We start from the raw sequence: 26,723 nt of genomic DNA on the forward strand, positions 1-26,723 counted from the left end.
CGTAGACTGTTAGAGACATTACTCCCATGGAGGAAAGTGCGCATGGTGACTGTTGTATTCAATTCCGTTTCAATTTGTGTGTTTCATCAACACTCTGATAGACCACAGATTACCGAATGGCACCAGATGTGCATCGGAAACTGCTACTGGTCTTCCAGGGAACGAACAAACATAGACTCATTGAGACATTACTCCCATGGAGGGAAGTGCGCATGGTGACTGTTGTATTCAATCCCGATGCAATTTCTGTGTTTCATCAACACTCTGATAGTCCACAGATTACAGAATGCCACCAGATGTGCATCGGAAACTACTACTGGTCTTACAGGGAACGATCAAAGCGTAGACTGTTAGAGACATTACTCCCTTGGAGGAAAGTGCGCATGGTGACTGTTGTATTCAATCCCGATGCAATTTATGTGTTTCATCAACACTGTGATAGTCTACAGATTACAGAATGCCACCAGATGTCCATCGGAAACTACTACTGGTCTTCCAGGGAACGATCAAAGCGTACACTGTTTGAGACATTACTCCCATCGACGAAAGTGCGCATGGTGACAGTTGTATTCAATCCCGATGCAATTTCTGTGTTTCATCAACAATCTGATTGTCCACAAATTATGGAAAGCCTCCAGATGTGCATCGGAAACTACCACTGGTCTTCCAGGGAACGATCAAAGCGTAGACTGTTAGAGACATTACTCTCATATAGGAAAGTGCGCCTGGTGACTGTTGTATTCAATCCCGATGCAATTTCTGTGTTTCATCAACACTGTGATAGTCCACAGATTACAGAATGCCACCAGATGTGCATCGGAAACTACTACTGGTCTTCCTGGGAACGATCAAAGCGTAGACTGGTTGAGACATTAATCCAATGGTGGGAAGTGCGCATGGTGACTGTTGTATTCAATCCCGATGCAATTTCTGTGCTTCATCACCACTCTGATAGTCCACAGTTTACGGAAAGCTTCCAGATGAGCATCGGGATGTACTACTGGTCTTCCAGGGAACGATCAAAGCGTAGACTGTTAGAGACATTACTCCCAAGGAGGAAAGTGCGCATGGTGACTGTTGTATTCAATCCCAATGCAATTTCTGTGTTTCATCAACACTCTGATAGTCCACAGATTACAAAATGCGTCCAGATGTGCATCGTTAACTACTACTGGTCTTCCAGAGAACAATCAAAGCGTAGACTGTTTGAGACATTACTCCCATGGAGGGAAGTGCGCATGGTGACTGTTGTATTCAATCCTGATGAAATTTCTGTGTTTCATTAACAGTCTGATAGTCCACAGATTACAGAGTGCCTTCAGATGTGGATCGGAAACTAGTACTGGTCTTCCAGGGAACAATCAAAGCGTAGACTGTTCGAGACATTACTCCCATGGAGGGAAGTGCGCATGGTGACTGTTGTATTCAATTCCGTTTCAATTTGTATGTTTCATCAACACTCTGATAGACCACAGATTACCGAATGGCACCAGATGTGCATCGGAAACTGCTACTGGTCTTCCAGGGAATGATCAAAGCGTAGACTGTTAGAGACATTACTCCTATGGAGGAAAGTGCGCATGGTGACTTTTGTATTCAATCCCGATACAATTTCTGTGTTTCATCAACACTCTGATAGTCCACAGGTTACAGAATGCGTCCAGATGTGCATCGGTAACTACTACTGGTCTTCCAGGGAACGAACAAACATAGACTCTTTGAGACATTACTCCCATGGAGGGAAGTGCGCATGGTGACTGTTGTATTCAATCCCGATGCAATATCTGTGTTTCACCAACACTCGGATAGTCCACAGATTACAGAATGCCTTCAGATGTGCATCGGAAACTACTACTGGTCTTCCAGGGAACGATCAAAGCGTAGACTGTTTGAGACATTATTCCCTTGAAGGGAAGTGCTCATGGTGACTGTTGTATTCAATCCCGAGGCAATTTCTGTGTTTCATCAACACTCTGATAGTCCACAGATTACAGAATCCAACCAGACGTGCATCGGAAACTACTACTGGTCTTCCAGGAACGATCAAAGCGTAGACTGTTTGAGACATTACTCCCGTGGAGGAAAGTGTGCATGGTGACTGTTGTATTCAATCCCGATGCAATTTCTGTGTTTAATCAACACTCTGATACTCCACAAATTACAGAATGACACCAGATGTGCATCGGGAACTATTACTGGTCTTCCAGGGAACGATCAAAGCGTAGACTCTTTGAGACATTATTCCCATGGAGGAAAGTGCGCATGGTGGATGTTGTATTCAATCTCGATGCAATTTAAGTGTTTCACCAACACTCTGATAGTCCACAGATTACAGAATGCCTCCAGATGTGCATCGGAAACTACTACTGGTCTTCCAGGGAACGATCAAAGCGTAGACTGTTAGAGACATTACTCCCATGGAGGAAAGTGCGCATGGTGACTGTTGTATTCAATCCCGATGCAATATCTGTGTTTCATCAACACTCTGATAGTCTACAGATTACAGCATACCACCAGATGTGCATCGGAAACTACTACTGGTCTTCCAGGGAACGATCAAAGCGGAGACTGTTTGAGAATTACTCCCATGGAGGAAAGTGTTCATGGTGACTGTTGTATTCAATCCCGATGCAATTTCTGTGTTTCATCAACACTCTGATACTCCACAGATTACAGAATGCCACCAGATGTGCATCGGAAACTACTACTGGTCTTCCAGGGAACGATCAAAGCGTAGACTGTTAGAGACATTACTCCCTTGGAGGAAAGTGCGCATGGTGACTGTTGTATTTAATCCGGATGCAATTTCTGTGTTTCATCAACACTGTGATAGTCTACAGATTACAGAATGCCACCAGACGTCCATCGGAAACTACTACTGGTTTTCCAGGGAACGATCAAAGCGTAGTCTGTTTGAGACATTACTCACGTGGAGGAAAGTGCGCATGGTGACTGTTGTATACAATCCCGATGCAATTTCTTAGTTTCATCAACACTCTGATACTCCACAGATTACAGAATGCCTCCAGATGTGCATTGGAAACTACTACTGGTCTTCCAGGGAACGATCGAAGCGTAGACTCTTTGAGACATTACTCGCATGGAGGAAAGTGTGCATGGTGACTGTTGTATTCAATCCCGATGCAATTTCTGTGTTTCATCAACACTCTGTTAGTCCACGGATTACAGAAAGCATCCACATGGGCATCGGAAACTACTACTGGTCTTCCAGGGAACGATCAAAGCGTAAACTCTTTGAGACATTAATCCCATGGAGGAAAGTGTTCATGGTGACTGTTGCATTCAATCCCGATGCAATTTCTGTGTTTCATCAACACTCTGATACTCCACAGATTACAGAATGACACCAGATGTCCATCGGGAACTATTACTGGTTTTCCAGGGAACGATCAAAGCATAGACTCTTTGAGACATTATTCCCATGGAGGAAAGTGCGCATGGTGACTGTTGTATTCAATCCCGATACAATTTCTGTGCTTCATCACCACTCTGATAGTCCACAGTTTACGGGAAGCCTACAGATGTGCATCGGGAAGTACTACTGGACTTCCAGGGAACGATCAAGGCGTAGACTGTCTGAGACATTACTCCCATGGAGGAAAGTGCGCATGGTGACAGTTGTATTCAATCCCGATGCAATTTCTGTGTTTCATCAACACTCTGACAGTCCACAGATTACAGAATGCCTCCAGATGTGCATCGGAAACTACTACTGGTCTTCCAGGAGACCATTCAAAGCGAAAACTCTTTGAGACATTACTCCCATGAAGGAAAGTGCGCATGGTGACTGTTGTATTCATTCCCGATGCAATTTCTATGTTTCATCAACACTCTGACAGTCCACAGATTACAGAATGCCAACAGATGTGCATCGGAAACTACTACTGGTCTTCCAGGGAACGATCAAAGCGTAGACTGTTAGAGACATTACTCCCTTGGAGGAAAGTGCGCATGGTGACTGTTGTATTCAATCCCGATGCAATTTCTGTGTTTCATCAACACTGTGATAGTCTACAGATTACAGAATGCCACCAGATGTCCATCGGAATCTACTACTGGTTTCCAGGGAACGATCAAAGCGTAGACTGTTTGAGACATTACTCACGTGGAGGAAAGTGCGCATGGTGACTGTTGTATACAATCCCGATGCAATTTCTTAGTTTCATCAACACTCTGATACTCCACAGATTACAGAATGCCTCCAGATGTGCATTGGAAACTACTACTGGTCTTCCAGGGAAAGATCAAAGCGTAGACTGTTTGAGACATTACTCGCATGGAGGAAAGTGCGCATGGTGACTGTTGTATTCAATCCCGATGCAATTTCTGTGTTTCATCAACACTCTGATAGTCCACAGATTACAGAATCCAACCAGACGTGCATCGGAAACTACTACTGGTCTTCCAGGAACGATCAAAGCGTAGACTGTTTGAGACATTACTCCCGTGGAGGAAAGTGTGCATGGTGACTGTTGTATTCAATCCCGATGCAATTTCTGTGTTTAATCAACACTCTGATACTCCACAAATTACAGAATGACACCAGATGTGCATCGGGAACTATTACTGGTCTTCCAGGGAACGATCAAAGCGTAGACTCTTTGAGACATTATTCCCATGGAGGAAAGTGCGCATGGTGGATGTTGTATTCAATCTCGATGCAATTTAAGTGTTTCACCAACACTCTGATAGTCCACAGATTACAGAATGCCTCCAGATGTGCATCGGAAACTACTACTGGTCTTCCAGGGAACGATCAAAGCGTAGACTGTTAGAGACATTACTCCCATGGAGGAAAGTGCGCATGGTGACTGTTGTATTCAATCCCGATGCAATATCTGTGTTTCATCAACACTCTGATAGTCTACAGATTACAGCATACCACCAGATATGCATCGGAAACTACTACTGGTCTTCCAGGGAACGATCAAAGCGGAGACTGTTTGAGAATTACTCCCATGGAGGAAAGTGTTCATGGTGACTGTTGTATTCAATCCCGATGCAATTTCTGTGTTTCATCAACACTCTGATACTCCACAGATTACAGAATGCCACCAGATGTGCATCGGAAACTACTACTGGTCTTCCAGGGAACGATCAAAGCGTAGACTGTTAGAGACATTACTCCCTTGGAGGAAAGTGCGCATGGTGACTGTTGTATTCAATCCGGATGCAATTTCTGTGTTTCATCAACACTGTGATAGTCTACAGATTACAGAATGCCACCAGACGTCCATCGGAAACTACTACTGGTTTTCCAGGGAACGATCAAAGCGTAGTCTGTTTGAGACATTACTCACGTGGAGGAAAGTGCGCATGGTGACTGTTGTATACAATCCCGATGCAATTTCTTAGTTTCATCAACACTCTGATACTCCACAGATTACAGAATGCCTCCAGATGTGCATTGGAAACTACTACTGGTCTTCCAGGGAACGATCGAAGCGTAGACTCTTTGAGACATTACTCGCATGGAGGAAAGTGTGCATGGTGACTGTTGTATTCAATCCCGATGCAATTTCTGTGTTTCATCAACACTCTGTTAGTCCACGGATTACAGAAAGCATCCACATGGGCATCGGAAACTACTACTGGTCTTCCAGGGAACGATCAAAGCGTAAACTCTTTGAGACATTAATCCCATGGAGGAAAGTGTTCATGGTGACTGTTGCATTCAATCCCGATGCAATTTCTGTGTTTCATCAACACTCTGATACTCCACAGATTACAGAATGACACCAGATGTCCATCGGGAACTATTACTGGTCTTCCAGGGAACGATCAAAGCATAGACTCTTTGAGACATTATTCCCATGGAGGAAAGTGCGCATGGTGACTGTTGTATTCAATCCCGATACAATTTCTGTGCTTCATCACCACTCTGATAGTCCACAGTTTACGGGAAGCCTACAGATGTGCATCGGGAAGTACTACTGGACTTCCAGGGAACGATCAAGGCGTAGACTGTCTGAGACATTACTCCCATGGAGGAAAGTGCGCATGGTGACAGTTGTATTCAATCCCGATGTAATTTCTGTGTTTCATCAACACTCTGACAGTCCACAGATTACAGAATGCCTCCAGATGTGCATCGGAAACTACTACTGGTCTTCCAGGAGACCATTCAAAGCGAAAACTCTTTGAGACATTACTCCCATGAAGGAAAGTGCGCATGGTGACTGTTGTATTCATTACCGATGCAATTTCTATGTTTCATCAACACTCTGACAGTCCACAGATTACAGAATGCCACCAGATGTGCATCGGAAACTACTACTGGTCTTCCAGGGAACGATCAAAGCGTAGACTGTTAGAGACATTACTCCCTTGGAGGAAAGTGCGCATGGTGACTGTTGTATTCAATCCCGATGCAATTTCTGTGTTTCATCAACACTGTGATAGTCTACAGATTACAGAATGCCACCAGATGTCCATCGGAATCTACTACTGGTTTCCAGGGAACGATCTAAGCGTAGACTGTTTGAGACATTACTCACGTGGAGGAAAGTGCGCATGGTGACTGTTGTATACAATCCCGATGCAATTTCTTAGTTTCATCAACACTCTGATACTCCACAGATTACAGAATGCCTCCAGATGTGCATTGGAAACTACTACTGGTCTTCCAGGGAAAGATCAAAGCGTAGACTGTTTGAGACATTACTCGCATGGAGGAAAGTGCGCATGGTGACTGTTGTATTCAATCCCGATGCAATTTCTGTGTTTCATCAATACTCTGATAGTCCACGGATTACAGAAAGCATCCAGATGGGCATCGGAAACTACTACTGGTCTTCCAGGGAACGATCAAAGCGTAAACTGTTTGAGACATTACTCCCATGGAGGAAAGTGCGCATGGTGACTGTTGTATTCAATCCCGATGCAATATCTTTGTTTCATCAACACTCTCATAGTCTACAGATTACAGAATGCCACCAGATGTTCATCGGAAACTACTACTGGTCTTCCAGGGAACGATCAAAGCGTAGACTATTTGAGACATTATTCCCATGAAGGAAAGTGCCCATGGTGACTGTTGTAATCAATCCCAAGGCAATTTCTGTGTTTCATCAACAATCTGATAGTCCACAGATTACAGAATCCAACCAGACGTGCATCGGCAACTACTACTGGTCTTCCAGGAACGATCAAATCGTAGACTGTTTGAGACATTACTCCCGTGGAGGAAAGTGCGCATGGGGACTGTTGTATTCAATCCCGATTCAATTTCTGTGTTTAATCAACACTCTGATACTCCACAGATTACAGAATGGCACCAGATGTGCATCGGGAACTACTACTGGTCTTCCAGGGAACGATCAAAGCATAGACTCTTTGAGACATTATTCCCATGGAGGAAAGTGCGCATGGTGATTGTTGTATTCAATCTCGTTGCAATTTAAGTGGTTCACCAACACTCTGATAGTCCACAGATTACAGAATGCCTCCAGATGTGCATCGGAAACTACTACTGGTCTTCCAGGGAACGATCAAAGCGTAGACTGTTAGAGACATTACTCCCATGGAGGAAAGTGCGCATGGTGATTGTTGTATTCAATCCCGATGCAATATCTGTGTTTCATAAACACTCTGATAGTCTACAGATTACAGAATGCCACCAGATGTGCATCGAAAACTACAACTGGTCTTCCAGGGAACGATCAAAGCGTAGACTGTTTGAGACATTACTTCCATGGAGGAAAGTGAGCACGATGGATGTTGTATTCAATCCCGATGCAATTTCTGTGTTTCATCAACACTCAGATAGTCCACAGATTACAGAATGCCTCCAGATGTTCATCGGAAACTAGTACTGGTCTTCCAGGGAACGATCAAAGCGTAGACTGTTTGAGACATTACTCCCGTGGAGGTAAGTGCGCATGGTGACTGTTGTATTCAATCCCGATGCATTTTCTGTGTTTCATTAACACTCTGATAGTAAACAGATTACAGAATGCCACCAGATGTGCATCGGAAACTGCTACTGGTCTTCCGTTGACCGATCAAAACGTAGACTGTTTGAGACATTACTCCCGTGGAGGTAAGTGCGAATGGTGACTGTTGTATTCAATCAGGATGCAATTTCTGTGTTTCATCAACACTCTGATAGTCCACAGATTACAAAATGCCACCAGATGTGCATCGGAAACTACTACTGGTCTTCCAGGGAACGATCAAACCGTAGACTGTTAGAGACATTACTCCCTTGGAGGAAAGTGCGCATTGTGACTGTTGTATTCAATCCCGATGCAATTTCTGTGTTTCATCAACACTGTGATAGTCTACAGATTACAGAATGCCACCAGATGTCCATCGGAAACTACTACTGGTTTTCCAGGGAACGATCAAAGCGTAGACTGTTTGAGACATTACTCACGTGGAGGAAAGTGCGCATGGTGACTGTTGTATACAATCCCGATGCAATTTCTTAGTTTCATCAACACTCTGATACTCCACAGAATACAGAATGCCTCCAGATGTGCATTGGAAACTTCTACTGGTCTTCCAGGGAACTATCAAAGCGTAGACTGTTTGAGACATTACTCGCATGGAGGAAAGTGCGCATGGTGACTGTTGTATTCAATCCCGATGCAATTTCTGTGTTTAATCAACACTCTGATAGTCCACGGATTACAGAAAGCATCCAGATGGGCATCGGAAACTACTACTGGTCTTCCAGGGAACGATCAAAGCGTAAACTCTTTGAGACATTACTCCCATGGAGGAAAGTGTTCATGGTGACTGTTGCATTCAATCCCGATGCATTTTCTGTGTTTCATCAACACTCTGATAGTCCACAGATTACAGAATGCCACCAGATGTGCATCGGAAACTACTACTGGTCTTCCAGCGAACGATCAAAACGTAGACTATTTGAGACATTACTTTTATGGAGGAAAGTGCGAATGGTGACTGTTGTATATAATCCCGATGCAATTTCTGTGTTTCACCAACACTCTGATAATCCACAGATTACAGAATGCCTCCAGTTGTGCATCGGAAACTACTACTGGTCTTCCAGAGAACGATCAAAGCGTAGACTGTTTCAGACATTACTCTCATACAGGAAACTGCGCATGGAGACTGTTGTATTCAATCCCGATGCAATTTCTGTGTTTCATCAACACTCTGATAGTCCACAGATTACAGAAAGCATCCAGATGTGCATCGGAAACTACTACTGGTCTTCCAGGGAACGATCAAAGCGTAGACTGTTTGAGACATTACTGTCATGGAGGAAACTGCGCATGGAGAATGTTGTATTCAATCCCGATGCAATTTCTGTGTTTCATCAACTCTCTGATAGTCCACAGATTACCAAAAGCATCCAGATGTGCATCGGAAGCTAGTACTGGTCATCCTGGGAACGATCAAAGCGTAGACTGTTTGAGACTTTATTCCCATGAAGGAAAGTGCCCATGGTGACTGTTGTAATCAATCCCGAGGCAATTTCTGTGTTTCATCAACACTCTGATAGTCCACGGATTACAGAATCCAACCAGACGTGCATCGGCAACTACTACTGGTCTTCCAGGAACGATCAAATCGTAGACTGTTTGAGACATTACTCCCGTGGAGGAAAGTGCGCATGGGGACTGTTGTATTCAATCCCGATTCAATTTCTGTGTTTAATCAACACTCTGATACTCCACAGATTACAGAATGCCTCCAGATGTGCATCGGAAACTACTACTGGTCTTCCAGTGAACGATCAAAGCGTAGACTGTTAGAGACATTACTCCCATGGAGGGAAGCGCGCATGGTGACTGTTGTATTCAATCCCGATGCAATATCTGTGTTTCATCAACACTCTGATAGTCTACAGATTACAGAATGCCACCAGATGTGCATCGGAAACTACTACTGGTCTTCCAGGGAACGATCACAGCGTAGACTGTTTGAGACATTACTCCCATGGAGGAAAGTGCACATGATGGATGTTGTATTCAATCCCGATGCAAATTCTGTGTTTCATCAACACTCAGATAGTCCACAGATTACAGAATGCCTCCAGATGTTCATCGGAAACTAGTACTGGTCTCCCAGGGAACGATAAAAGCGTAGACTGTTTGAGACATTATTTCCGTGGAGGAAAGTGCGCATGGTGACTGTTGTATTCATCCCGATGCATTTTCTGTGTTTCATCAACACTCTGATAGTAAACAGATTACAGAATGCCACCAGATGTGCATCGGAAACTGCTACTGGTCTTCCGATGACCGATCAAAGCGTAGACTGTTTGAGACATTACTCCCGTGGAGGAAAGTGCGCATGGGGACTGTTGTATTCAATCAGGATGCAATTTCTGTGTTTTATCAACATTCTGATAGTCCACAGATTACAGAATGCCTCCAGATGTGCATCGGAAACTACTACTGGTCTTCCAGGAGACCGATCAAAGGGAAAACTCTTTGAGACATTACTCCCATGGAGGAAAGTGAGCATGGTGTCTGTTGTATTCAATCCCGATGCAATATCTTTGTTTCATCAACACTCTCATAGTCTACAGATTACAGAATGCCACCAGATGTGCATCGGAAATTACTACTGGTCTTCCAGGGAACGATCAAAGCGTAGACTGTTTGAGACATTACTCTCATACAGGAAACTGCGCATGGAGACTGTTGTATTCAATTCCGATGCAATTTCTGTGTTTCATCAACACTCTGATAGTCCACAGATTACAGAAAGCATCCAGATGTGCATCCAAAACTACTACTGGTCTTCCAGGGAACGATCAAAGCGTAGACTGTTTGAGACATTAATGTCATGGAGGAAACTGCGCATGGAGAATGTTGTTTTCAATCCCGATGCAATTACTGTGTTTCATCAACTCTCCGATAGTCCACAGATAACCGAAAGCATCCAGATGTGCATCGGAAGCTAGTACTGGTCTTCCTGGGACCGATCAAAGCGTAGACTGTTTGAGACATTATTCCCATGAAGGAAAGTGCCCATGGTGACTGTTGTAATCAATCGCGAGGCAATTTCTGTGTTTCATCAACACTCTGATAGTCCACAGATTACAGAATCCAACCAGATGTGCATCGGAAACTACTACTGGTCTTCCAGGAACGATCAAAGCGTAGACTGTTTGAGACATTACTCCCGTGGAGGAAAGTGCGCATGGTGACTGTTGTATTCAATCACGATTCAATTTCTGTGTTTAATCAAAACGCTGATACTCCACAGATTACAGAATGGCACCAGATGTTCATCGGGAACTGCTACTGGTCTTCCAGGGAACGATCAAAGCATAGACTCTTTGAGACGTTATTCCCATGGAGGAAAGTGCACATGGTGAATGTTGTATTCAATCTCGTTGCAATTTAAGTGTTTCACCAACACTCTGATAGTCCACAGATTACAGAATGCCACCAGATGTGCATCGGAAACTACTACGGGTCTTCCAGGGAACGATCAAAGCGTAGACTGTTTGAGACATTAATCCAATGGAGGGAAGTGCGCATGGTGACTGTTGTATTCAATCCCGATGCAATTTCTGTGCTTCATCACCACTCTGATAGTCCACAGTTTACGGAAAGCCTCCAGATGTGCATCGGGAAGTACTACTGGTCTTCCAGGGAACGATCAAAGCGTAGACTGTTAGAGACATTACTCCCATGGAGGAAAGTGCGCATGGTTACTGTTGTATTCAATCCCGATGCAATTTCTGTGTTTCATCAACCCTCTGATAGTCCACAGATTACAGAGTGCATTCAGATGTGGATCGGAATCTACTACTGGTCTTCCAGGGAACGAATAAAGCGTAGACTGTTCGAGACATTACTAACATGGAGGAAAGTGCGCATGGTGACTGTTGTATTCAATTCCGATTCAATTTCTGTGTTTCATCAACACTCTGATAGACCACAGATTACCGAATGGCACCTGATGTCCATCGGAAACTGCTACTGGTCTTCCAGGGAATGATCAAAGCGTAGACTGTTAGAGACATTACTCCTACGGAGGAAAGTGCGCATGGTGACTGTTGTATTCAATCCCGACACAATTTCTGTGTTTCATCAACACTCTGATAGTCCACAGGTTACAGAATGCGTCCAGACGTGCATCGGTAACTACTACTGGTCTTCCAGGGAACGTTCAAAGCATAGACTCTTTGAGACATTACTCCCATGGAGTTAAGTGCGCATGGTGACTGTTGTATTCAATCCCGATGCAATATCTTTGTTTCATCAACACTCTCATAGTCTACAGATTACAGAATGCCACCAGATGTTCATCGGAAACTACTACTGGTCTTCCAGGGAACGATCAAAGCGTAGACCGTTTGTGACATTACTCTCGTACAGGAAACTGCGCATGGAGACTGTTGTATTCAATCCCGATGCAATTTCTGTGTTTCATCAACTCTCTGGTAGTCCACAGATTACCAAAAGCATCCAGATGTGCATCGGAATCTAGTACTGGTCTTCCTGGGAACGATCAATGCGTAGACTGTTTGAGACATTATTCACATGAAGGAAAGTGCCCATGGTGACTGTTGTAATCAATCCCAAGGCAATATCTGTGTTTCATCAACACTCTGATAGTCCACAGATTACAGAATCCAACCAGACGTGCATCGGCAACTACTACTGGTCTTCCAGGAACGATCAAATCGTAGACTGTTTGAGACATTACTCCCGTGGAGGAAAGTGCGCATGGGGACTGTTGTATTCAATCCCGATTCAATTTCTGTGTTTAATCAACACTCTGATACTCCACAGATTACAGAATGGCACCAGATGTGCATCGAGAACTACTACTGGTCTTCCAGGGAACGATCAAAGCATAGACTCTTTGAGACATTATTCCCATGGAGGAAAGTGTGCATGGTGATTGTTGTATTCAATCTCGTTGCAATTTAAGTGTTTCACCAACACTCTGATAGTCCACAGATTACAGAATGCCTCCAGATGTGCATCGGAAACTACTACTGGTCTTATAGGGAACGATCAAAGCGTAGACTGTTAGAGACATTACTCCCATGGAGGAAAGTGCGCATGGTGACTGTTGTATTCAATCCCGATGCAATATCTGTGTTTCATCAACACTCTGATAGTCTACAGATTACAGAATGCCACCAGATGTGCATCGAAAACTACAACTGGTCTTCCAGGGAACGATCAAAGCGTAGACTGTTTGAGACATTACTCCCATGGAGGAAAGTGCGCACGATGGATGTTGTATTCAATCCCGATGCAATTTCTGTGTTTCATCAACACTCAGATAGTCCACAGATTACAGAATGCCTCCAGATGTTCATCGGAAACTAGTACTGGTCTTCCAGGGAACGATCAAAGCGTAGACTGTTTGAGACATTACTCCCGTGGAGGAAAGTGCGCATGGTGACTGTTGTATTCAATCCCGATGCATTTTCTGTGTTTCATCAACACTCTGATAGTAAACAGATTACAGAATTCCACCAGATGTGCATCGGAAACTGCTACTGGTCTTCCGTTGACCGATCAAAACGTAGACTGTTTGAGACATTACTGCCTTGGAGGAAAGTGTGCATGGTGACTGTTGTATTCAATCCCGATGCAATTACTGTGTTTCATCAACACTGTGATAGTCTACAGATTACAGAATGCCACCAGATGTCCATCGGAAACTACAACTGGTTTTCCAGGGAACGATCAAAGCGTAGACTGTTTGAGACATTACTCACGTGGAGGAAAGTGCGCATGGTGACTGTTGTATACAATCCCGATGCAATTTCTTAGTTTCATCAACACTCTGATACTCCACAGATTACAGAATGCCTCCAGATGTGCATTTGAAACTTCTACTGGTCTTCCAGGGAACTATCAAATCGTAGACTGTTTGAGACATTACTCGCATGGAGGAAATTGCGCATGGTGACTGTTGTATTCAATCCCGATGCAATTTCTGTGTTTAATCAACACTCTGATAGTCCACGGATAGCAGAAAGCATCCAGATGGGCATCGGAAACTACTACTGGTCTTCCAGGGAACGATCAAAGCGTAAACTCTTTGAGACATTACTCCCACGGAGGGAAGTGTTCATGGTGACTGTTGCATTCAATCCCGATGCATTTTCTGTGTTTCATCAACACTCTGATAGTCCACAGATTACAGAATGCCACCAGATGTGCATCGGAAACTACTACTGGTCTTCCAGGGATCGATCAAAACGTAGACTATTTGAGACATTACTTTTATGGAGGAAAGTGCGAATGGTGACTGTTGTATTCAATCCCGATGCAATTTCTGTGTTTCACCAACACTCTGATAATCCACAGATTACAGAATGCCTCCAGATGGGCATGGGAAACTACTACTGGTCTTCCAGAGAACGATCAAAGCGTAGACTGTTTCAGACATTACTCCCATGGAGGAAACTGCTCATGGAGACTGTCATATTCAATCCCGATGCAATTTCTGTGTTTCATCGACACTCTGATAGTCCACAGATTACAGAAAGCATCCATATGTGAATCGGAAACTATTACTTGTCTTCCAGGGAACGATCAAAGCGTAGGCTGTTAGAGACATTACTCCCATGGAGGAAAGTGCGCATGGTGACTGTTGTATTCAATCCCGATGCAATATCTTTGTTTCATCAACACTCTCATAGTCTAGAGATTACAGAATGCCACCAGATGTTCAGCGGAAACTACTACTGGTCTTCCAGGGAACGATCAAAGCGTAGACTGTTTGGGACATTACTCTCATACAGGAAACTGCGCATGGAGACTGTTGTATTCAATCCCGATGCAATTTCTGTGTTTCATCAACACTCTGATAGTGCACAGATTACAGAAAGCATCCAGATGTGCATCAGAAACTACTACTGGTCTTCCAGGGAACGATCAAAGCGTAGACTGTTTGAGACATTACTGTCATGGAGGAAACTGCGCATGGAGAATGTTGTATTCAATCCCGATGCAATTTCTATGTTTCATCAACTCTCTGATAGTCCACAGATTACCAAAAGCATCCAGATGTGCATCAGAAGCTAGTACTGGTCTTCCTGGGAACGATCAAAGCGTAGACTGTTTGAGACTTTATTCCCATGAAGGAAAGTGCCCATGGTGACTGTTGTAATCAATCCCGAGGCAATTTCTGTGTTTCATCAACACTCTGATAGTCCACGGATTACAGAATCCAACCAGACGTGCATCGGCAACTACTACTGGTCTTCCAGGAACGATCAAATCGTAGACTGTTAGAGACATTACTCCTATGGAGGAAAGTGCGCATGGTGACTGTTGTATTCAATCTCGATACAATTTCTGTGTTTCATCAACACTCTGATAGTCCACAGGTTACAGAATGCGTCCAGACGTGCATCGGTAACTACTACTGGTCTTCCAGGGAACGATCAAAGCAAAGACTCTTTGAGACATTACTCCCATGGAGGGAAGTGCGCATGGTGACTGTTGTATTCAATCTCGTTGCAATTTAAGTGTTTCACCAACACTCTGATAGTCCACAGATTACAGAATGCCTCCAGATGTGCATCGGAAACTACTACTGGTCTTCCAGGGAACGATCAAAGCTTAGACTGTTAGAGACATTACTCCCATGGAGGAAAGTGCGCATGGTGACTGTTGTATTCAATCCCGATGCAATATCTGTGTTTCAGCAACACTCTGATAGTCTACAGATTACAGAATGCCACCAGATGTGCATCGAAAACTACAACTGGTCTTCCAGGGAACAATCAAAGCGTGGACTGTTTGAGACATTACTCCCATGGAGGAAAGTGCGCACGATGGATGTTGTATTCAATCCCGATGCAATTTCTGTGTTTCATCTACACTCAGATAGTCCACAGATTACAGAATGCCTCCAGATGTTCATCGGAAACTAGTACTGGTCTTCCAGGGAACGATCAAAGCGTAGACTGTTTGAGACATTACTCCCGTGGAGGAAAGTGCGCATGGTGACTGTTGTATTCAATCCCGATGCATTTTCTGTGTTTCATCAACACTCTGATAGTAAACAGATTACAGAATGCCACCAGATGTGCATCGGAAACTGCTACTGGTCTTCCGTTGACAGATCAAAACGTAGACTGTTTGAGACATTACTCCCGTGGAGGTAAGTGCGAATGGTGACTGTTGTATTCAATCAGGATGCAATTTCTGTGTTTCATCAACACTCTGATAGTCCACAGATTACAGAATGCCACCAGATGTGCATCGGAAACTACTACTGGTCTTCCAGGGAACGATCTAAGCGTAGACTGTTAGAGACATTACTCCCTTGGAGGAAAGTGCGCATGGTGACTGTTGTATTCAATCCCGATGCAATTTCTGTGTTTCATCAACACTGTGATAGTCTACAGATTACAGAATGCCACCAGATGTCCATCGGAAACTACTACTGGTTTTCCAGGGAACGATAAAAGCGTAGACTGTTTGAGACATTACTCACGTGGAGGAAAGTGCGCATTGTGACTGTTGTATACAATCCCGATGCAATTTCTTAGTTTCATCAACACTCTGATACTCCACAGATTACAGAATGCCTCCAGATGTGCATTGGAAACTTCTACTGGTCTTCCAGGGAATTATCAAAGCGTAGACTGTTTGAGACATTACTCACGTGGAGGAAAGTGTTCATGGTGACTGTTGCATTCAATCCCGATGCATTTTCTGTGTTTCATCAACACTCTTATAGTCCACAGATTACAGAATGCCACCAGATGTGCATCGGAAACTCCTACTGGTCTTCCAGGGAACGATCAAAACGTAGACTATTTGAGACATTACTTTTATGGAGGAAAGTGCGAATGGTGACTGTTGTATTCAATCCCGATGCAATTTCTGTGTTTCACCAACACTCTGATAATCCACAGATTACAGAATGCCTCCAGATGGGCATGGGAAACTACTACTGGTCTTCCAGAGAACGATCAAAGCGTAGACTGTTTCAGACATTACTCCCATGGAGGAAACTGCTCATGGAGACTGTCATATTCAATCCCGATGCAATTTCTGTGTTTCATCGACACTCTGGTAGTCCACAGATTACGGAAAGCATCCAGATGTGAATCGGAAACTATTACTTGTCTTCCAGGGAACGATCAAAGCGTAGGCTGTTAGAGACATTACTCCCATGGAGGAAAGTGCGCATGGTGACTGTTGTATTCAATCCCGATGCAATATCTTTGTTTCATCAACACTCTCATAGTCTACAGATTACAGAATGCCACCAGATGTTCAGCGGAAACTACTACTGGTCTTCCAGGGAACGATCAAAGCGTAGACTGTTTGGGACATTACTCTCATACAGGAAACTGCACATGGAGACTGTTGTATTCAATCCCGATGCCATTTCTGTGTTTCATCAACACTCTGATAGTGCACAGATTACAGAAAGCATCCAGATGTGCATCAGAAACTACTACTGGTCTTCCAGGGAACGATCAATGCGTAGACTGTTTGAGACATTACTGTCATGGAGGAAACTGCGCATGGAGAATGTTGTATTCAATCCCGATGCAATTACTGTGTTTCATCAACTCTCTGATAGTCCACAGATTACCAAAAGCATCCAGATGTGCATCGGAAGCTAGTACTGGTCTTCCTGGGAACGATCAAAGCGTAGACTGTTTGAGACTTTATTCCCATGAAGGAAAGTGCCCATGGTGACTGTTGTAATCAATCCCGAGGCAATTTCTGTGTTTCATCAACACTCTGATAGTCCACGGATTACAGATTCCAACCAGACGTGCATCGGCAACTACTACTGGTCTTCCAGGAACGATCAAATCGTAGACTGTTTGAGACATTACTCAGGTGGAGGAAAGTGCGCATGGGGACTGTTGTATTCAATCCCGATTCAATTTCTTAGTTTCATCAACACTCTGATAGTCCACAGATTACAGAGTGCATTCAGATGTGGATCGGAATCTACTACTGGTCTTCCAGGGAACGATCAAAGCGTAGACTGTTCGAGACATTACTAACATGGAGGAAAGTGCGCATGGTGACTGTTGTATTCAATCCCGAGGCAATTTCTGTGTTTAATCAACACTCTGATACTCCACAGATTACAGAATGACACCAGATGTGCATCGAGAACTATTACTGGTCTTCCAGGGAACGATCAAAACATAGACTCTTTGAGACATTATTCCCACAGAGGAAAGTGCGCATGGTGAATGTTGTATTCAATCCCGATGCAATTTAAGTGTTTCACCAACACTCTGATAGTCCACAGATTACAGAATGCCTCCAGATGTGCATCGGAAACTACTACTGGTCTTCCAGGGAACGATCAAAGCGTAGACTGTTAGAGACATTACTCCCATGGAGGAAAGATCGCATGGTGACTGTTGTATTCAATCCCGATGCAATTTCTGTGTTTCATCAACACTCTGATACTCCACAGATTACAGAATGCCTCCAGATGTGCATCGGAAACTACTACTGGTCTTCCAGGGAACTATCAAATCGTAGACTGTTTGAGACATTACTCAAATGGAAGAAAGTGCGCATGGTGACTGTTGTATTCAATCCCGATGCAATTTCTGTGTCTCATCAACACTCTGATACTCCACAGATTACAGAATGCCTCCAGATGTGCATCGGAAACTACTACAGGTCTTCCAGGGAACGATCAAAGCTTAGACTGTTTGAGACATTACTCCCATGGAGGAAAGTGCGCATGGTAACTGTTGCATTCAATCCCGATGCAATTTCTGTATTTCATCAACACACAGATAGTCCACAGATTACAGAATGCCTCCAGATGTGCATCGCAAACTACTACAGGTCTTTCAGGGAACGATCGAAACGTAAACTCTTTGAGACATTACTCCCATGGAGGTAAGTGCGCATGGTAACTGTTGTATTCAATGCCGATGCAATTTCTGTGTTTCATCAACACTCTGATAGACAACAGACTACAGAATGCCTCCAGATGTGCATCGGAAACTACTACTGGTCTTCCAGGAGACCGATCAAGGCGAAAACTCTTTGAGACATTACTCCCATGGAGGGAAGTGCGCATGGTGACTGTTGTATTCAATCCCGATGCAATATCTGTGTTTCATCAACACTCTGATAGTCTACAGATTACAGAATGCCACCAGATGTCCATCGGAAACTACTACTGGTTTTCCAGGGAACGATAAAAGCGTAGACTGTTTGAGACATTACTCACGTGGAGGAAAGTGCGCATGGTGACTGTTGTATACAATCCCGATGCAATTTCTTAGTTTCATCAACACTCTGATACTCCACAGATTACAGAATGCCTCCAGATGTGCATTGGAAACTTCTACTGGTCTTCCAGGGAACTATCAAAGCGTAGACTGTTTGAGACATTACTCACATGGAGGAAAGTGCGCATGGTGACTGTTGTATTCAATCCCGATGCAATTTCTGTGTTTAATCAACACTCTGATAGTCCACGGATTACAGAAAGCATCCAGATCGGCATCTGAAACTACTACTGGTCTTCCAGGGAACGATCAAAGCGTAAACTCTTTGAGACATTACTCCCATGGAGGAAAGTGTTCATGGTGACTGTTGCATTCAATCCCGATGCATTTTCTGTGTTTCATCAACACTCTTATAGTCCACAGATTACAGAATGCCACCAGATGTGCATCGGAAACTACTACTGGTCTTCCAGGGAACGATCAAAACGTAGACTATTTGAGACATTACTTTTATGGAGGAAAGTGCGAATGGTGACTGTTGTATTCAATCCCGATGCAATTTCTGTGTTTCACCAACACTCTGATAATCCACAGATTACAGAATGCCTCCAGATGGGCATGGGAAACTACTACTGGTCTTCCAGAGAACGATCAAAGCGTAGACTGTTTCAGACATTACTCCCATGGAGGAAACTGCTCATGGAGACTGTCATATTCAATCCCGATGCAATTTCTGTGTTTCATCGACACTCTGGTAGTCCACAGATTACGGAAAGCATCCAGATGTGAATCGGAAACTATTACTTGTCTTCCAGGGAACGATCAAAGCGTAGGCTGTTAGAGACATTACTCCCATGGAGGAAAGTGCGCATGGTGACTGTTGTATTCAATCCCGATGCAATATCTTTGTTTCATTAACACTCTCATAGTCTACAGATTACGGAATGACACCAGATGTTCAGCGGAAAGTACTACTGGTCTTCCTGGGAACGATCAAAGCGTAGACTGTTTGGGACATTACTCTCATACAGGAAACTGCACATGGAGACTGTTGTATTCAATCCCGATGCAATTTCTGTGTTTCATCAACACTCTGATAGTGCACAGATTACAGAATGCCACCAGATGTGCATCGAAAACTACAACTGGTCTTCCAGGGAACGATCTAAGCGTAGACTGTTATGGACATTACTCCCTTGGAGGAGGGTGCGCATGGTGACTGTTGTATTCAATCCCGATGCAATTTCTGTGTTTCATCAACACTGTGATAGTCTACAGATTACAGAATGCCACCAGATGTCCATCGGAAACTACTACTGGTTTTCCAGGGAACGATAAAAGCGTAGACTGTTTGAGACATTACTCACGTGGAGGAAAGTGCGCATGGTGACTGTTGTATACAATCCCGATGCAATTTCTTAGTTTCATCAACACTCTGATACTCCACAGATTACAGAATGCCTCCAGATGTGCATTGGAAACTTCTACTGGTCTTCCAGGGAACTATCAAAGCGTAGACTGTTTGAGACATTACTCGCATGGAGGAAAGTGCGCATGGTGACTGTTGTATTCAATCCCGATGCAATTTCTGTGTCTCATCAACACTCTGATACTCCACAGATTACAGAATGCCTCCAGATGTGCATCGGAAACTACTACAGGTCTTCCAGGGAACGATCAAAGCTTAGACTGTTTGAGACATTACTCCCATGGAGGAAAGTGCGCATGGTAACTGTTGCATTCAATCCCGATGCAATTTCTGTGTTTCATCAACACTCTGATACTCCACAGATTACAGAATGCCTCCAGATGTGCATCGGAAACTACTACTGGTCTTCCAGGGAACGATCAAAGCGTAGACTGTTTGACATATTACTCCCATGGAGGATAGGGGGCATGGTGACTGTTGTATTCAATGCCGATGCAATTTCTGTGTTTCATCAACACTCTGATAGACAACAGACTACAGAATGCCTCCAGATGTGCATCGGAAACTACTACTGGTCTTCCAGGAGACCGATCAAAGCGAAAACTCTTTGAGACATTACTCCCATGGAGGAAAGTGCGAATGGTGACTGTTGTATTCAATCCCGATGCATTTTCTGTGTTTCATCAACACTCTGATAGTAAACAGATTACAGAATGCCACCAGATGTGCATCGGAAACTGCTACTGGTCTTCCGCTGACCGATCAAAACGTAGACTGTTAGAGACATTACTCCCGTGGAGGTAAGTGCGAATGGTGACTGTTGTATTCAATCAGGATGCAATTTCTGTGTTTCATCAACACTCTGATAGTCCACAGATTACAGAATGATACCAGATGTGCATCGGAAACTACTACTGGTCTTCCAGGGAACGATCTAAGCGTAGACTGTTAAAGACATTACTCCCTTGGAGGAAAGTGCGCATGGTGACTGTTGTATTCAATCCCGATGCAATTTCTGTGTTTCATCAACACTGTGATAGTCTACAGATTACAGAATGCCACCAGATGTCCATCGGAAGCTACTACTGGTTTTCCAGGGAACGATAAAAGCGTAGACTGTTTGAGACATTACTCACGTGGAGGAAAGTGCGCATGGTGACTGTTGTATACAATCCCGATGCAATTTCTTAGTTTCATCAACACTCTGATACTCCACAGATTACAGAATGCCTCCAGATGTGCATTGGAAACATCTACTGGTCTTCCAGGGAACTATCAAAGCGTAGACTGTTTAAGACATTACTCGCATGGAGGAAAGTGCGCATGGTGACTGTTGTATTCAATCCCGATGCAATTTCTGTGTTTAATCAACACTCTGATAGTCCACGGATTACAGAAAGCATCCAGATGGGCATCGGAAACTACTACTGGTCTTCCAGGGAACGATCAAAGCGTAAACTCTTTGAGACATTACTCCCATGGAGGAAAGTGTTCATGGTGACTGTTGCATTCACTCCCGATGCATTTTCTGTGTTTCATCAACACTCTGATAGTCCACAGATTACAGAATGCCACCAGATGTGCATCGGAAACTACTACTGGTCTTCCAGGGAACGATCAAAACGTAGACTATTTGAGACATTACTTTTATGGAGGAAAGTGCGAATGGTGACTGTTGTATTCAATCCCGATGGAATTTCTGTGTTTCACCAACACTCTGATAATCCACAGGTTACAGAATGCCTCCAGATGGGCATGGGAAACTACTACTGGTCTTCCAGAGAACGATCAAAGCGTAGACTGTTTCAGACATTACTCCCATGGAGGAAACTGCTCATGGAGACTGTCATATTCAATCCCGATGCAATTTCTGTGTTTCATCGACACTCTGGTAGTCCACAGATTACGGAAAGCATCCAGATGTGAATCGGAAACTATTACTTGTCTTCCAGGGAACGATCAAAGCGTAGGCTGTTAGAGACATTACTCCCATGGAGGAAAGTGCGCATGGTGACTGTTGTATTCAATCCCGATGCAATATCTTTGTTTCATCAACACTCTCATAGTCTACAGATTACAGAATGCCACCAGATGTTCAGCGGAAACTACTACTGGTCTTCCAGGGAACGATCAAAGCGTAGACTGTTTGGGACATTACTCTCATACAGGAAACTGCGCATGGTGACTGTTCTATTCAATCCCGATGCACTATCTGTGTTTCATCAACACTCTGATAGTCTACAGATTACAGAATGCCACCAGATGTGCATCGGAAACTACTACTGGTCTTCCAGGGAACGATCAAAGCGGAGACTGTTTGAGAATTACTCCCATGGAGGAAAGATCGCATGGTGACTGTTGTATTCAATCCCGATGCAATTTCTGTGTTTCATCAACACTCTGATACTCCACAGATTACAGAATGCCTCCAGATGTGCATCGGAAACTACTACTGGTCTTCCAGGGAACTATCAAATCGTAGACTGTTTGAGACATTACTCAAATGGAAGAAAGTGCGCATGGTGACTGTTGTATTCAATCCCGATGCAATTTCTGTGTCTCATCAACACTCTGATACTCCACAGATTACAGAATGCCTCCAGATGTGCATCGGAAACTACTACAGGTCTTCCAGGGAACGATCAAAGCTTAGACTGTTTGAGACATTACTCCCATGGAGGAAAGTGCGCATGGTAATTGTTGCATTCAATCCCGATGCAATTTCTGTGTTTCATCAACACAGATAGTCCACAGATTACAGAATGCCTCCAGATGTGCATCGGAAACTACTACTGGTCTTTCAGGGAACGATCGAAACGTAAACTCTTTGAGACATTACTCCCATGGAGGAAAGTGCGCATGGTAACTGTTGTATTCAATCCCTATGCAATTTCTGTGTTTCATCAACACTCTGATACTCCACAGATTACAGAATGCCTCCAGATGTGCATCGGAAACTACTACTGGTCTTCCAGGGAACGATCAAAGCGTAGACTGTTTGACATATTACTCCCATGGAGGATAGGGGGCATGGTGACTGTTGTATTCAATGCCGATGCAATTTCTGTGTTTCATCAACACTCTGATAGACAACAGACTACAGAATGCCTCCAGATGTGCATCGGAAACTACTACTGGTCTTCCAGGAGACCGATCAAAGCGAAATCTCTTTGAGACATTACTCCCATGGAGGAAAGTGCGCATGGTGACTGTTGTATTCAATCCCGATGCAATATCTGTGTTTCATCAACACTCTGATAGTCTACAGATTACAGAATGCCACCAGATGTGCATCGAAAACTGCAACTGGTCTTCCAGGGAACGATCAAAGCGTAGACTGTTTGAGACATTACTCCCATGGAGGAAAGTGCGCACGATGGATGTTGTATTCAATCCCGATGCAATTTCTGTGTTTCATCTACACTCAGATAGTCCACAGATTACAGAATGCCTCCAGATGTTCATCGGAAACTAGTACTGGTCTTCCAGGGAACGATCAAAGCGTAGACTGTTTGAGACATTACTCCCGTGGAGGAAAGTGCGCATGGTGACTGTTGTATTCAATCCCGATGCATTTTCTGTGTTTCATCAACACTCTGATAGTAAACAGATTACAGAATGCCACCAGATGTGCATCGGAAACTGCTACTGGTCTTCCGCTGACCGATCAAAACGTAGACTGTTTGAGACATTACTCCCGTGGAGGTAAGTGCGAATGGTGACTGTTGTATTCAATCAGGATGCAATTTCTGTGTTTCATCAACACTCTAATAGTCCACAGATTACAGAATGGCACCAGATGTGCATCGGAAACTACTACTGGTCTTCCAGGGAACGATCTAAGCGTAGACTGTTAGAGACATTACTCCCTTGGAGGAAAGTGCGCATGGTGACTGTTGTATTCAATCCCGATGCAATTTCTGTGTTTCCTCAACACTGTGATAGTCTACAGATTACAGAATGCCACCAGATGTCCATCGGAAACTACTACTGGTTTTCCAGGGAACGATAAATGCGTAGACTGTTTGAGACATTACTCACGTGGAGGAAAGTGCGCATGGTGACCGTTGTATACAATCCCGATGCAATTTCTTAGTTTCATCAACACTCTGATACTCCACAGATTACAGAATGCCTCCAGATGTGCATTGGAAACTTCTACTGGTCTTCCAGGGAACTATCAAAGCGTAGACTGTTTGAGACATTACTCGCATGGAGGAAAGTGCGCATGGTGACTGTTGTATTCAATCCCGATGCAATTTCTGTGTTTAATCAACACTCTGATAGTCCACGGGTTACAGAAAGCATCCAGATGGGCATCGGAAACTACTACTGGTCTTCCAGGGAACGATCAAAGCGTAAACTCTTTGAGACATTACTCCCATGGAGGAAAGTGTTCATGGTGACTGTTGCATTCAATCCCGATGCATTTTCTGTGTTTCATCAACACTCTGATAGTCCACAGATTACAGAATGCCACCAGATGTGCATCGGAAACTACTACTGGTCTTCCAGGGAACGATCAAAACGTAGACTATTTGAGACATTACTTTTATGGAGGAAAGTGCGAATGGTGACTGTTGTATTCAAATCCGATGCAATTTCTGTGTTTCACCAACACTCTGATAATCCACAGATTACAGAATGCCTCCAGATGGGCATGGGAAACTACTACTGGTTTTCCAGAGAAAGATCAAAGCGTAGACTGTTTGAGACATTACTGTCATGGAGGAAACTGCGCGTGGAGAATGTTGTATTCAATCCCGATGCAATTTCTGTGTTTCATCAACTCTCTGATAGTGCACAGATTACAGAAAGCATCCAGATGTGCATCAGAAACTACTACTGGTCTTCCAGGGAACGATCAAAGCGTAGACTGTTTGAGACATTACTGTCATGGAGGAAACTGCGCGTGGAGAATGTTGTATTCAATCCCGATGCAATTTCTGTGTTTCATCAACTCTCTGATAGTCCACAGATTACCAAAAGCATCCAGATGTGCATCAGAAGCTAGTACTGGTCTTCCTGGGAACGATCAAAGCGTAGACTGTTTGAGACTTTATTCCCATGAAGGAAAGTGCCCATGGTGACTGTTGTAATCAATCCCGAGGCAATTTCTGTGTTTCATCAACACTCTGATAGTCCACGGATTACAGAATCCAACCAGACGTGCATCGGCAACTACTACTGGTCTTCCAGGAACGATCAATTCGTAGACTGTTTGAGACATTACTCCCGTGGAGGAAAGTGCGCATGGGGACTGTTGTATTCAATCCCGATTCAATTTCTTAGTTTCATCAACACTCTGATAGTCCACAGATTACAGAGTGCATTCAGATGTGGATCGGAATCTACTACTGGTCTTCCAGGGAACGATCAAAGCGTAGACTGTTCGAGACATTACTAACATGGAGGAAAGTGCGCATGGTGACTGTTGTATTCAATTCCGATTCAATTTCTGTGATTCATCAACACTCTGATAGACCACAGATTACCGAATGGCACCTGATGTGCATCGGAAACTGCTACTGGTCTTCCAGGGAATGATCAAAGCGTAGACTGTTAGAGACATTACTCCTATGGAGGAAAGTGCGCATGGTGACTGTTGTATTCAATCCCGATACAATTTCTGTGTTTCATCAACACTCTGATAGTCCACAGGTTACAGAATGCGTCCAGACGTGCATCGGTAACTACTACTGGTCTTCCAGGGAACGATCAAAGCATAGACTCTTTGAGACATTACTCCCATGGAGGGAAGTGCGCATGGTGACTGTTGTATTCAATCCCGATGCAATTTCTGTGTTTCACCAACACTCGGATAGTCCACAGATTACAGAATGCCTTCAGATGTGCATCGGAAACTACTACTGGTCTTCCAGGGAACGATCAAAGCGTAGACTGTTTGAGACATTATTACCATGAAGGAAAGTGCTCATGGTGACTGTTGTATTCAATCCCGAGGCAATTTCTGTGTTTCATCAACACTCTGATAGTCCACAGATTACAGAATCCAACCAGACGTGCATCGGAAACTACTACTGGTCTTCCAGGAACGATCAAAGCGTAGACTGTTTGAGACATTACTCCCATGGAGGAAAGTGCGCATGGTGACTGTTGTATTCA

Source organism: Schistocerca gregaria, unplaced genomic scaffold, assembly GCF_023897955.1.
Source record: "Schistocerca gregaria isolate iqSchGreg1 unplaced genomic scaffold, iqSchGreg1.2 ptg000285l, whole genome shotgun sequence".
NCBI lineage: Eukaryota > Metazoa > Arthropoda > Insecta > Orthoptera > Acrididae > Schistocerca > Schistocerca gregaria.